Below are 14,646 nucleotides of genomic sequence, written 5' to 3' on the forward strand. Positions count from 1 at the left end.
AAATAGTTTCTTTTATGTTTTCAGATTTGTGCTTTGTAAATACAAGAAAAGAAGGCACAAAGAGGATATATCCTTGTAACACTTAAGTATATTAACTTTCACAGCAGAGATTGATTAGGTTATCAGAACTAATACTGTGTTGCTGGAGACAGCTTGATCACAATAATATAATCCCCATGAAAAGATATTTTGTCATTCATTATTAAATAATTTTAAATTGCAAATGCTTCTTCAGGATGTGCCATTCACTCCACTATTGGCAACTTTGTTTACAAAAACAATAAGGTGCCTAAGACAACACTAGTATGGATCCAATGAAAATATGTAAATACAAAACTGTGATTTCTCAAATAAATTTAAAGGTAAAACACCATCAGAAGCAGTAGAAATTATATATATAAATAGGGCATACAGTAGTACTTTTATAATGAAGATTGCAGCAGTTTACTAATTCAATCAGAAAGAAAATGCATCTACTTATTTTTTTATTATTTTATTTTACTTTATTTTAAGATTTTATTTATTCATTTGCTAGAGATTGAGAGAGAGGGCACGCATGCACATGCAGAAGCAGGGGGTGCTGCAGGTAGAGGGAGAGGGAGAAGCAGGTTCCCTGCTGAGCAAGGAACACGATGTGGGACTGGATCACAGCACTGTGGGATCATAACCTTAGCCGAAGGCAGCCACTTAACTGACAGAGGTACCCTGCCATCCCAATCTACTTATTTTTTTTAAAGACATTTATTTTAGAGAGAGAAAGAGCAAGTGTGCACACGGGGGAAGGGAGAGAAGGAGAGGAAGAGAGAGTGTCAAGCAGACTCGGAGCTGAATGTGGAGCCTGACATGGGGATCGATTTCACAACCCTGAGATCATGAACTGACCTGAAACTGAGTCAGATGCCTAATGTGTCACCTGGGTACCCCCAAATTCATCTACTTATTAATAAACATTTACTGCCAAACTTCTCTGAATCTGTATCTCCATATGGCTCTGCATACTATTGAAATATAAAATCAAACAGGACCCTATTTAATAAATGTATGCTTTGGTTGGAAGAAAAAGAAGCTATTTTATTGTGTTCCTATGAACGCTCAACTTAAAGGGTAAATTAGAAGTCCAGTAATACAAAACTAGTATTTCTAAGTTTCCAGCTTTGGGAAATTTTATTATCACATTCCACTAAGATAGACATAAAGACAAACTTTATCTCATCTGTATTCTATGACATTTGTTTTATTTCTTATCTTTTGCATTAGTTCCTTATAGTTTTGCTCCTTATTTTCCCATCATTTATACATTTATTTGAAAAAAATATATACTTATTGCCTGCTTTGTATCAAATGTTATGCTAATTACTGGGTTATGATAATTAATATGTAGAAAACAAAATCTGTAACTTTATGGAGTTTACAATCAGATGGAGGCACATAATTCAACATTAAAAATTATTTTAACAATTTTAAATGCATTGAAGAGAGAGAGCAAAGCATTAAGAATTAGGGATTGTATTCAGATCTAAGCAAACTTTAGAGAAATTATATCCACTGTAAGCCCTAAGTTCTTCATCATATACAACCCTCTGGTCATCAAGACTTTCCCTGAATGCTTGAAATATAAATATAACACACTTCTATATAAAAAAAAATAACAGAATGTTAAATAACAACACAAAGGGTAAATAATAATAAAAGGAATCCATATAATAAACTAACATAAAATAAATAACATAAAGCAATGTTGTCTGATGACCACATTAGTAGTATGGTGTTATCAGAGAAAGATCCGTTTTTTTTTTTTTTTTTTTTTTTTTTGGAGTGGTTAAAATAGCCTTACTGAAAGGTGTTTGCATCTGTCTGGATGTGCACACTGCAATGGCAGAAAAAAATGATACTGGCACAAATAAAACACATTACTTTTTTCAAACAAAACAAAGCAAGCATAACAACAAATGATGTACCAAAAGAAGTCGACATTTTTGAAGTTTGGGGAAATTTTTCTGCTTTCTGAAGTTAAATTTCAAGCAATTATGTCTGTTCTACTCGCTTGTCAGTTTTCTCATTTTGCAGCATCACATTATGTGTATGAGGCAGCCAGTGTAGTGATGAAAAAAATCTGAAACCAAGAACGATTGGCAAAGTGATTTATCCATTACATTTAAACTATCAAAACAAACAAAAGATTTAATACATCCTGTGCAAATTAAGGCTATTTTAGCTTCAAAACATACATAATATGGTAAGCAATAACACAAGATAATAAATTTGTGTCTGAACAGTCTCACCTAAATATTTCTTTTTTTGTTTTCCAGTATTTGGTGGAATCCTACAAGCGTAAAAATGAGCTTTTGTACCATCAAAATCATGATTGAGTCTTCATATCACACAATCATGGTCATCCGTTTTTTGTGCTTACCACTCTTACTGTCCCAGGTATATTTGGCCAGGTTTTAGAGGACTCACTCAAGATACTGCATTTCTGTATAGAAAAAGTTATCTGACATTCACTTCATTACCGTCATTTGATTGAATTGCTTTAAATCAATTAGTTACTGTTATTTTTTCATAGTACACAGTGCTGACTAGAATTTGAAAATCTGATACATTCAGGTGCTGTTTCTAACAATAGTGACAAAAAGGGAGAAATATTCTGCAATGGATGAGTTGTTTAATAAACTACAATGAATATGTGAAACTGTAAACAGTGATGTGGAATAATCTGACATAGAAAGATACCTATGATATAATGTTTAATGATAAAGAAAGATACTATAAAGTACTTAGATACCAGAATACCTGACTGAGTATGATTAAAAAAAAAAAAAAAAAGAATGTGGAGGGGCACCTGAGTGGCTCAGTTGGGTAAGCTGCAGACTCTTGATTTTGACTCAGGTCATGATCTCACTGGTGGGATCCAGACCCACCCACTGGGGTCTCTCAGTAGGGAGTCTGCTTGAGAGTCTCCTTCTTTCTCCCTCTGCCCCTCTCTATACTCATGCTTCCTCAATCTCTCTCTCTTTAAAATAAATTTTAAAAAATCTTAAAAAAGGAAAAAAAAAGGGAAGAAGAAATAGTGGAAACAAATACACTAGACCATCTTATGGCTAATTTGAATGTATCCCCAGTCTGCATTCCTGCCCATAATTGAAAACCCCAATAACTATGACTAAAATAAGATTTTTTTGCTCTTGTAAGAAGAGGGCTGCTTAGACAATCCAGATCTGTTGAGGAAGCATCATAATAATTAGGGTCCACTTCATTTTTATCTTTACTTTTCATCATTATGATTTTCATCTTCAATGTAGTCTCATTTACCATATAGTTTCTGAAGCTCCAGTTGTCTTGTCCACATTTCAGCTAGAAACAGAAGGGAAAAGGAAAAGGGACGCAACTTGTGGGCAAGGCAATGACTTTTAAAGAATCTTCCTGAAGCTTCTAATGTGAGCAAATGTTTGTGAAGTGGGTAGGAAAAAATAAACGAAATCTCAATCTTTTTGTGACAAAAATAGTTACATTCATGAAATGCAAGTGCATCCTTAGATTATATGGTCCAAATACTGACAATGAATTTATTTGGATGGCACCAAAATGTCTTGTCAATGATTCACACTGCATGAGAAAATTGAAATGAGGGTAAAATGAAACTTTTTGTCTTTTTAGAGTTAAATGATGACCAAACAAGTCACAGTTTTTAAAAAAGACATTTCAGTAACACAATGGTCTATTAGATAGTAGAATAACTTAGTTATATTTTTCTTCTCACCTACCTCAATTTAATAATTGGCACTTACATTACTGCATCGGAGAACATGTTTGAGTACTTTATCTTTCTTGGTCAAATAGATGCATAAATATTGGTTCCCACTAAAAGAAAACAATGATACTACATTTAGAATTGCATGGACAGAAAGCAAGATGTGACATCATGGAAAGGAAGCTCCATATATCATCAGTCCAGATTGGAAAATGTCAGAGCGCAAGACAGCGATTCTGGTTTGTTTTCTCCATATTACACATTGCACATTGCTATTAGTGGAAGATGTCAGTTTTGCTTTGTAGGGTAGCACAAAACTCCTTCAAGCAAACTTATCCCTCCATCAGACATGCTCAGGTTCTTATAATTTCCTGTATTTGATTTTCTTTAATTTATAGCTGTCTCCAGAAAATCCTGTTGAAAGACTACACATTTTCTGGGAAATTCTACATCTCTAGTTTCTCTTTTGTCTATCCTGTACCCTTCATCATTTCTGCCTTTGTTCTTGTTCAAGCTTTATTCATTCCCCAATGGGTGCTCTTGTTTCTTCACCAGCCTAACTAAACATCTGTGATGTCATCAAGGTTATGAGTTTGAAACTGTTACAAACATGTCAGTCTTATGCTTAAGACATCAAATATCTTCTAATTGCCTGCTGGGTAAAATCCACACCTGTCTTCAAAGTACATCCTTATAGCCTACATTTAAGCTGCAGTTGCCCCCTCTTATCCAAAGTCCCACTTTCCATGTTTTTGTTAGTTTTGGTCAACCTCAGTCAGGAATAGATGATTGATTCTCCTTTTAATTCATCTTCAGACAGTCAATAGTTATCTAATGTCTTCTCCCAATACCTATGTCATTCACTTCACTTCATCTCATCACATAGACATTTTACCATCTCACATCATTACAACAAGGGTGAGTATAATAAAATGAAATATTTTGAGTGAGAAAAACACATTCACATAACTTTTATTGCAGTTTATTGCAGTATGTTATAATAGTTCTATTCAATTAATATTGTTGTTAATCTCTTCTTGTGATTAATTTATAAAGTAAACTTTACCATAGGTATGTATGTATAGGAAAAAGAACAAAACAATACATAGTACTCATAAGGTTTTGTACTACCCATGGCTTCAGGCATTTGCAGGGGGTCTTGGAACGTATCCCGCTTTCAGGAGGGGAGACTACTATATATGAAGTTGTGACTGTTTTTAGGCTGACTCTGTAGTTCTCAAATTTCCCCATGATTCAAAATCATCTGGGGATCACATTAATTCACAAATTACTAATCCTTGTTCCTGGAGTTTTTGAATCAAGAAATCTGGACTGGTTTGATAATGTGCCTTTCTAAATTACTATGTGATGTTGATGGCTGTGGACCAATTTGAGAACCATTTCTCTAAACTTACAAATTTCCCTGTTTGTGTCTTTGCTTTTCTATTTGTTTAGTATTCCTTTCTTTCCTTTTTTTTTTTTTGAGAGTCTGATTTTTTAAAAATTTTTTATTAACATATAATTTATTATATGTTTCAGGGATACAGGTCTGTAATTCATCAGTCTTACACAATTCACAGCATTCACCATAGCATATACCCTCCCCCACGTCCACCACCCAGCCACCTTATCCCTCCCACCACCCTCATTTCTTTCCCTTTACTGTTTCATTTTATAAAATGTCAAATGATGCTTTAAAAATAAATCTTAATTCTTGTGGGCAAAATTTGTTTCTCCTTTACTTGTGTTCTTAACAAATGAATCTTTTTTTTTTTTTCCTTCAACAAATACTTTTGACATAATGTTCATGATCTCAGATGCAATTGTTTGTTTATATAACTAATACACCCTGCTAGATCTGAACTTGTCTTAGGCTCCTGATTCCTCAAGGGTGTCTGTGAATGATCCTGGACTCCTAGAAAGAAAAGAGGTTCCTGAAATGGAAATTAGCATGAGTGATTCAAATGTGGAAAAGTCAGATGGTGGGTAGACTTTTTGATCTTGATGTTGCTTTGGAAGCAACGTGAGGCTGCACCCGACAATCCCCCTCTCACTGTATCCACATGTACATATGCATGAAGACACACAATCATACCTCCATGAAATTCTGCTACAAGGGATATGATACAAAGGAGGGAACTTGTCCCAAAAAACTAAACTGAGAAATAAGAAGGTGAGAAGTATATTTTCTGTGAATCAGATGGGATGAGAGGACTATTCTGGAGTATGTAAGGGTTGGTCTGGAGCAACTTTGCAGGGTATCTGCAAAAATATCATGCAAGAATCTGTAGATAGCAGTATGAGGTATGTGGAGAGTATAGTGTTTGGTGATTAGAAGATGAGGATCATGACATTACCCTAATCAAAAGAAAATGTTGATGATGGGTGAGACATCTGTTTATACTTGGTGATATTCATTTACACTGCTTGGGATTTCTTTCTCAGCCATTAAATCAAAGGTGTTTTAACACATTATATATAATATAGATATATCTTAACATCACAAGACTTCAGACCTACATAGAACCTCAAGTATCAGATAAATTTGAATAAAATATTAAATTTGAATTAAATATTATGGAGAATTTAAAAACTCTTCATGTATAGAAGAAGAGTGTGGCAAAAATGAGACTGTGTATTTATTACTATTTTTTAATACATTTTCTGTTTCTCAGGAAAGAGAAATGTAATTGCAAAAAGAAGTATAACAGGGCTTTTGTTAGACACCCCTTACTTTAGTATTTGCAGTAAAAATGGAGGCATAGCCATTAGCTATGACTGCATGCTCCTCAAAGTTAAGAATTTAGAAGTACTTGAAATGTAAACATGGCAAGTTAAAATTTCAAAGACATTTTGTAATATAATATAGGATCAGTAGAGAGAAAGACTGTTTCATACAATTAAAAAATATTGTTTCATCAATTTTAAAAAATATAGCTTTAAGTAAATTAAAGACTTTAAAGAAAGCATCTCTAAAATGTAATTTTCCACATATGGCATAGGGATATATAGATACAATATTCAAATCAGGTAGCTTTTTCACACACAATAGCTCCTGTGTTAATTTGGTAGCAAAAACATTTTTGTCTTTGTTATTTCTGTTTTGTTTTATGTTGGTTTCAGTTGCCTACATATGCTTATTTATAGCTTTTTTACCAACATCCTAAGCATACCTCTTTTTGTGTTTGTCAAGTTAAATGTGTGGTTCTGTTTTTTTTGTTTGTTTGTTTGTTTAGGGGGTTTTTGTTTGTTTGTTTGTTTTTTACAATCATATGGTATATTTTATGAGTTAATGAAAATACCAAAGCATATTATTTTACAAAATACCATCAAATCTATAGACAGCACTCTAGAAGCCATATTTTGGGAGTAAAAAATCTTCACATGTCAAAATGCACTACTGATACAAAATTGATACATTTTGATACTGTGGTCCTGTTTTAAACTGCTCTTTGTTTCCCCCAGTAGTTACATATTGGAGTGCCAGGTGATAAACTGAGGCCTTTTTTCCTGGGGCTTTCAACTCTTCTTCAGAACAATTTTTACAGGGGAGTTTAAGTGTTATAATTTGTAAAAATCTGCAAATATACTGTTTATGGAGTAGATTGGAATATTTACTATTTACATGAATTTATTTTTTAAAGTTGAACTTCAGATTCCCCCATAAAACCAGTCAATACTCTGGGATTCCCCTACTAGATCCCTAAGGATTAAGGTATGATTAATTTAATTCTTCTGCCATTAAGACTGCTTCAATGGCAATATTTAAGAAGAACTTTTTAATCCTGCCAGGCTATTTTGAAACCTTGAATGATGACACCATATTTTGTCAAGCGTAAATCCATTGTATTTAACAGAGCATGCTGGACCCTTCAAAGCAGTGCTTTCCTATCTTTTTAGACTCACATCAAGCTATCCCTCAAACACATCTACACTGACAAATATTTGAAGACTTTCTGAGTGTGTAAGGTTTTTATGCCTCCATGAATTTTTGCAAGCTCTACACTGTTTCCCTTCAGTGGATTCCTATTGATCTTTCAAGACTCTGATTATCTTACCTCTCCTGCCAAGTTGGTCAAGAAGATCCAAGTGTGGTCTCCTCTTTTTCCGCTAACGATTACTTTCATAGGCCATCTCAGGTACAGAATTTACAAAATTCTGTTAAAATTTTTGTTTGCTCGACCTTTATGTTCAAGTGTATAGTACAACAATACCATTCGATCAGTTCTTTTAGTTACATGATCCCCAAAAAACATCAGAAAGCTTGCCCGTTTTAATTTTGTTACCACTAATAAATAAGCATTCTTACCTTCAAATGCCAGAATTTTGGCCCAAATTATCTGTACAGATTACTGTTCTCTTGTTCATTGGGTAAAATATTGGTATTGTATTTGTATCACATTTTTTTTTTCCATTTTAGAACTCTTAGAGAAACAAGGGGTCCCTTTCCAGTTATAAAGTCCATCCAATAGAAACCCAGAATTTGGGTTTCCATAAGATTGTTTGGCTCATTAGAGTCTTAGACCAAGTCATACACATTACTTTAACCTAAACTGAATTACAGAAATTTAACTCAAACCCAAATTATAGAAATAGTGATGCCATTACAGTTAGGACTAAATCATCATTTCTTCTTCTTGTGAATTTAATTTGTAGGAACAGTAACAACATTTCTCACCTTTGCTTACTCACTTGATCTAAGTCCCTTTCAAACACAGGCAATAACTGTTCTGTTGGTATAGTTCTGGTTACAGAGTTGTTGGCTATTTTTCTACCTTTGTGTAAAAGAAGATATCTCTCTATACCTGAAAGTTAGACTGTGCTATCCAATTACACTTACTTGTTATGCATTTGTCCATCCATTCATTCATTTATTCACTCACATATTTTCAATTACCTACCATATAACTACCTATACTAGTATAAGTATACTAACTATACCTGTGCTAGGTATTTTATATATTTTTTAAAAAGGAGACAATGTACTTGACCACACAGAGTTTAAACTCTACTGGAGGAAAATGACAATAAAGTTTATAACATGATATCAGGAAATGTCATAGACTTTTAAGTAGTTATAGTGATGCCAGAATTATTTTAGATAGAATTTTCAGAAGACTTTCTGTGGAGGTGGCATTTGAGCTGAGAAATAAAAAGAGGGTGTGAACTGAGAAATTTTGAACTGTATTGTCTCACAGTCAACTCAAATCAGAACTTTTAATTTGCTTTTTATACATGTTGCTTTACACTCCCCTCACCCCCGGACTTTCTCTTCTTGATGAATGGGGTCTTGTTGTTCACTAAGTTTAAAATAGAATCATAGGATCATCTTCTATGCTTACCTATTCTACCCCCCTCAAATAGATTTATCTTGAGTCTTACCACCTTTCTCCAAATTCCCTGTTGCAACCTTAGCATGTCCATTGCATCTTGCAAAAAGATATTTCAATATTCCCTGATGGTCTACTGGCACCCATGATATACCCTTTTTACCTTTTCTCTGTACTATACACTAAAATTTATTAAACTTTAATCAGGGCATATGAATTGCTCTTGTAGAAAGACTACCTATTGCTCTTACCATAACAATGGACCTCTTTGCTGAGGCCTACAAAGCCATAAAGGCCTGGCTTCAACCTTCCTCTTCACTCCTGTCATACAAACTCTCCTCACTCTACTCTTTATGTCTGCCTTTTCTATCTATCTTTCAGCTTCCTGTATTTTATTTCATTGGATTTCCTGTATCTTCATTATATACCTTTATTCTTCCCTTTGGAAAAAGCTTTTATTTTGGCTTCACCAAATGAAGTGTACTAATTTTTAAGATATCAGCACAATTTCCACTTCCCTAGAGCTTTCCCTAATGTCCCTCTGTCAAATACTCCTACTGTAGGTCCCAAAACAGCCTTTCCTTCATAAGATCTGGTCATCAACTAGTTGTGTTTTTAATTGTTTGTGTGACTATGTGATTACTGTTCTTCTTTCCCACCATATCATAAGTCCTTCAAAGGGGTGTTTTGTTGTTGTTGTTTTGTTGTTGTTTCTTTAAGATTTTTATTTATTTATTTGACAGGGAGAGAGAGAGGTCACAAGTAGGCAGAGAGGCAGGCAGAGAGGAGGGGAAGCAGGCTCCCCGAGAAGCAGAGAGCCTGATGCGGGGCTCAATCCCAGGACCTTGAGATCATGACCTGAGCTGAAGGCAGAAGCTTAACTCACTGAGCCACCCAAGTGCCCCTCAAAGGGGTGTATTAGACATGTTTTTCCAAAAATTGGGTGACTAGTGAATGAATATCCGTTGAATGAAAGACCTAATAAATAAATTAATTAGTAGACCTCCTTACCAACACTTTCCCTTTACATACTGCAATTTATATACATTGTCTTTTTTTTTTTTTTTTTTCTTGAAATACTCTAGGCTCTTTTCACTGAAGAATTTTGCACATACTCTAACCTCTGTCTGGAGCAGTTTTGGCATTCTGGGTTTTCTTCACTATTCATGTTTTTGCTTAATTAACACCTTCATAGAAAAGGCTTCCCGGGTCCACTTCCTCAAAGTATTATAGCCCTGTTTTCCTCCTGTTCTGCTAGCTCTTTCCAAAATTGTATTAATTTTACAATTACACAATTTTTAATTTCTCTTTCATCTCTATTGTCCACTAGACATGAATTCTACAGAAAGGAAGACCACACTGATTTGTTCACCATTTGTGCTTTTATAAAGAGGTGTATATTTTTTTAGCATATGATTAGGCTCATCATCCTACATCAAACACTAGAGAAAAAAAATCATGTTACCTGAAAGAGGATTTCTTTTCATTTATTGTCTAAGCATACTCATTTATTAAACACCCTCTCTCAAGAGTAACGAGAAAATTTCAGAATATGTTAAGTTATATGGTATTGGTCACATTAATATTAGGCCAGTCCATTTTTTTTTCCATTTATGTTATTGTCAGAGGTAATCCCATTGGACAGAAAATGTTCATAATCTCACCAATAACCATGAAAAATTGATTTAAAATAGTAAGTAGATGTTACTGAAATTATTTAGAAAACATCACAATCCCTGCATATATTCCCATGTAAATTTTAAGTAAGACTCTTTAATTCTAGATTTGCACATTTCATATTGAATGATGATAGATGACCTTTTGTAGTAACTCAGCTAATTTCACAGCATGCACTAAAGTACCACATACCCATGCAAACCAACATGAACATTCTGTAGATGTATTGCTTTCTCTTATGCGCCAAAAATACATTCTGTTATTTACTCAGATGAAGTTTTTCTAAACTTCAAATTTATATATGCTGAAAAATGGCAAGATAAAGAGGGAATGAACAAAATCTATCCCTATGTGGCCATTACACATTCTATGTGAGCTAGGTAATTGAGTAAGACATCTATGTTTGTAGAGTGTTAACTAATAAAGCATTATTTAGTCATAAACAGAGGTGACAAACAAAATATAAAGAAAGATGCCTGTTCAATGTCTTAGGATATGAATTAGATTGTTTATATTCTTGAACTCTTTGTTATGAAATCATTTTACATTTAAAGAAAAGCTGCAAAGAGGGTACAGGTACTTGCTATATACCCTTTACCCAGCTTTCTCTGAAGGTAGCATTTTACATATGCATTTCCTTATTAAAACTAACAATGGTACAGTAGTATTAACAAAACTATAATCTTTATTCATATTTCACCAACATTTCTACTAATGTCCTTTTCTGAGCCATGAACCAACTGGATACCATATTGCATTTCATCATCAGGTTTCCTTAATCTACTCAGTCAGAACTTGACAATTTCTTTCATAATTGAAGTTTAGTAGTCAGAAAAAATGCAGAATATCCCTCAGTTTGGGCTTGGCTGATGTCTTCTCATGATTAAATGGATTTGTAGATTTGGGGGAATAATGTCACATAGGTGAAATGCTATTCTCATGACATCATATCAGAAAGTACATGATATCTTGTATCTTGACTATTGGTAATATTAACCTCGATCTCTTGGTTAAGGTTGTACCTGTCAGATTTCTCCACTGTAAAAGTTACTATTGTTTTCCTGTCCATACTCTGTGCATCAGAAGAGAGTCACTAAATCCAGCCCAAATGCAAGAGAATGGGAACTAAACTCTATCTTCAAGAGGGAGGAGTATCAAAGAATTTGCAGACATGTGTTAAAATCATCACAAAAATTAATATGCTGGGAGAGATAGCTTAAGGCTATGTAAATATCCCACCTTCCCTTAAGTTTATTCCATTAATTTTAGTAGTTACAAGTGAATCTTGCCTGTCTGTCAGTTCTTACAATGGTGTTTTCATGGTGAATTTCTATTTTCTTCAACTCTTCTACAATTTTTATTTGAAAATTTTCTGTAAGAAAAATTTGTTATTTTCCACACACACACACACACACACACACACACACATATATACATATATATATATATTTGCTGAGTCATTTATTTATATCATTATATACTCATGGATATTTATTTTACTCTAAGGGCTTTAATACAAAACTATTCTTATCTTATACTTAAGTTGTTTCAGCTTTGGCTATGGGGGCATTTTAAGTATTCTTTACTTATTTAGCATTTCCCTACATTTTAGCCCTCAGTTTGCTATAGGCTCCTCTTGTATTTTTCCTACTCCAGCCCTAAATTAGTCATTTCCCTGAGAAGCCTTTGTCCTTTTATTGAAAAATGATATGAAGAAATGAACACCTTATGCTATGTAGGCTATTTGCCACTATTTGAATCCTAAAGCCTTACTGGTATTTGGTGTAGTTAATATTTTTTATTTTAGTCATTTTAATAAGGATATAGTTATATTGCATTATGGTTTTAATTTGCTAAACTTAGTTGAAAAATCATATGACTAAGTACACTTTCAGGATATTTTGGCTACATGTTAGTTTCTCCTAAATTAATTCCTTCAGATTGTCACTACATGAAGCACACTATAATTATCAGCTTAGTGAATTAAATGGTACTTCAAGATTTATAAATCTGTCCAAGAACAATATCTTTCTGTTGCTATGTTACTATTGCTTCTGGCCCAGACTCTAATTTTTATTAATTCCTCATAATCTTTAGGTTCTTTAGTATGCTATTGTTCACTTAAAAGTGAACATCTAGCCCAACCATGTACAGTTATTTTACTATAAGTTGTACTTTCAACTAAGATAGCCAATATTTTATGTGGATTTTTTTTAAAGATTTTATTTATTTATTTGACAGAGAGAGATCACAAGTAGGCAGAGAGGCAGGCAGAGAGAGAGAGGAGGAAGCAGGCTCCCTGCTGAGCAGAGAGCCCGATGCGGGACTCGATCCCAGGATCCTGAGATCATGACCTGAGCCGAAGGCAGCGGCTTAACCCACTGAGCCACCCAGGAGCCCTATGTGGATTTTTATATTAAGACTTTATTTAGAGTAGTTTTAGTTTCATTTATGTGGGTTTTGACAGGTTAACATTTAATGATGATATTTTAAAAATCATATAATAATCTATTGATCAATTTAAAAATTCACTTACGATCTTTTTCTGAAAAGTTTCTTCATCCACATCTACATTTGAAGTTGAAACAATAAAGAATTATGATGAAAATACCAAAATACCAAAACACCAGGACAAATTTATTTAAAGTATTTAAGACATAAGGCTAAATTTATTCATCCAATTTTTTTCTTATGACTTTTAAAAGTCAAAATTTGAATTTAAAATTTTATTCTTTGTGTTGGGGTAGTCTGAGCTTTCTGTATCAATGTTTTCTCAAGAATCATGACATTAAAATTATTAACTAATTTTCATTTAAAACCTGTACATTTTTAAATCAAAGAAAGATTTTCTCAACATAAAGAATTTTAGCTCATAATTATTATTTCTCACAATTTATACTGTACCCCTTGATTTCCAGAACTCTAATACAAGAATTTTGATTTTAATGTAGTTCATATTCCTTTAACTCATGAGAAACTTTTTGAATATTCTCGATTTTTGCTGTCTGATATTTTCCTGTGTCTCTTTACTTGTAAACTCTTAAAGCATTAATTTTAAAGGGTATAACTGTGACTCTGATAAAAATAAAAATTAAAAAAAAACTCGTCAAAGATTTTATTTAACTAATTAATTATTGAGGAGACTAGTAAGATGTCAAAGCTGGTTCAAAGAATCCAAAGTTTTCATACACAAACACACACACACACACACAAATGCACACACAGTGAGAGAGATAAAGGATGCTAAAAAGAACTTATGCATAGATGCAAAATTAGGTTGAGGTAGAAATAATTTCCCTAAAACAGAAATAAATAACTTGTATGCATGTCAGAAAGAATAATTCAGATATCATTATTGCTATCAACAATCTACAATTTAGGAATGGTAAAGTAGCTCAGATAACAAAAGAAAGAGAATCCTGGTGGGTTTATGGGAAGGTTAGTCAGCATACCCACAAAACAATCAATCAATCAATCAATCAATCTCTGTCTCTCTTTTCATTTCAAAATCTGCCACAGATTCTGAAATATACAAATAAGGAATAAGTATCTGAGTCCTTGTGACTTAGTCCTTAAATGAACTCACATTTAAATAATAAAAATCAACAAACTGTCTTTAAAGTAATAAAGAATGTTTATTTTTTTTAATAAACATATATTTTTATCCCCAGGGGTACAGGTCTGTGAATCGCCAGGCCTACACACTTCACAGCACTCACCAAAGCACATACCCTCCCCAATGTCCATAACCCCACCCCCCTTCTCTCAGCTCCCCTCCCCCCAGCAACCCTCAGTTTGTTTTGTGAGATTAAGAGTCACTTATGGTTTGTCTCCCTCCCAATCCCATCTTGTTTCATTTATTCTTCCCCTACCCACTTAAGCCCCCAT

The 14,646-nt window shown here is 33.6% G+C and overlaps 1 long non-coding RNA gene across 1 annotated transcript in view; it reads right to left on the reverse strand.

Moving 5' to 3' along the window:
* Positions 1–1,207: 1,207 nt before the first annotated feature.
* Positions 1,208–14,646, reverse strand: part of LOC132010109 (uncharacterized) — a 48,063-nt gene continuing 34,624 nt past the window's right edge. Inside the window, exons 2-3 of the long non-coding RNA XR_009402161.1 lie at positions 3,765–3,861; positions 1,208–2,113 (exon numbers count right to left, since the gene is read on the reverse strand). This is a non-coding gene — a long non-coding RNA (uncharacterized LOC132010109). The remainder of the gene's footprint in view (positions 2,114–3,764; positions 3,862–14,646) is intronic.

This window comes from Mustela nigripes, chromosome 2 (assembly GCF_022355385.1).
Source record: "Mustela nigripes isolate SB6536 chromosome 2, MUSNIG.SB6536, whole genome shotgun sequence".
NCBI lineage: Eukaryota > Metazoa > Chordata > Mammalia > Carnivora > Mustelidae > Mustela > Mustela nigripes.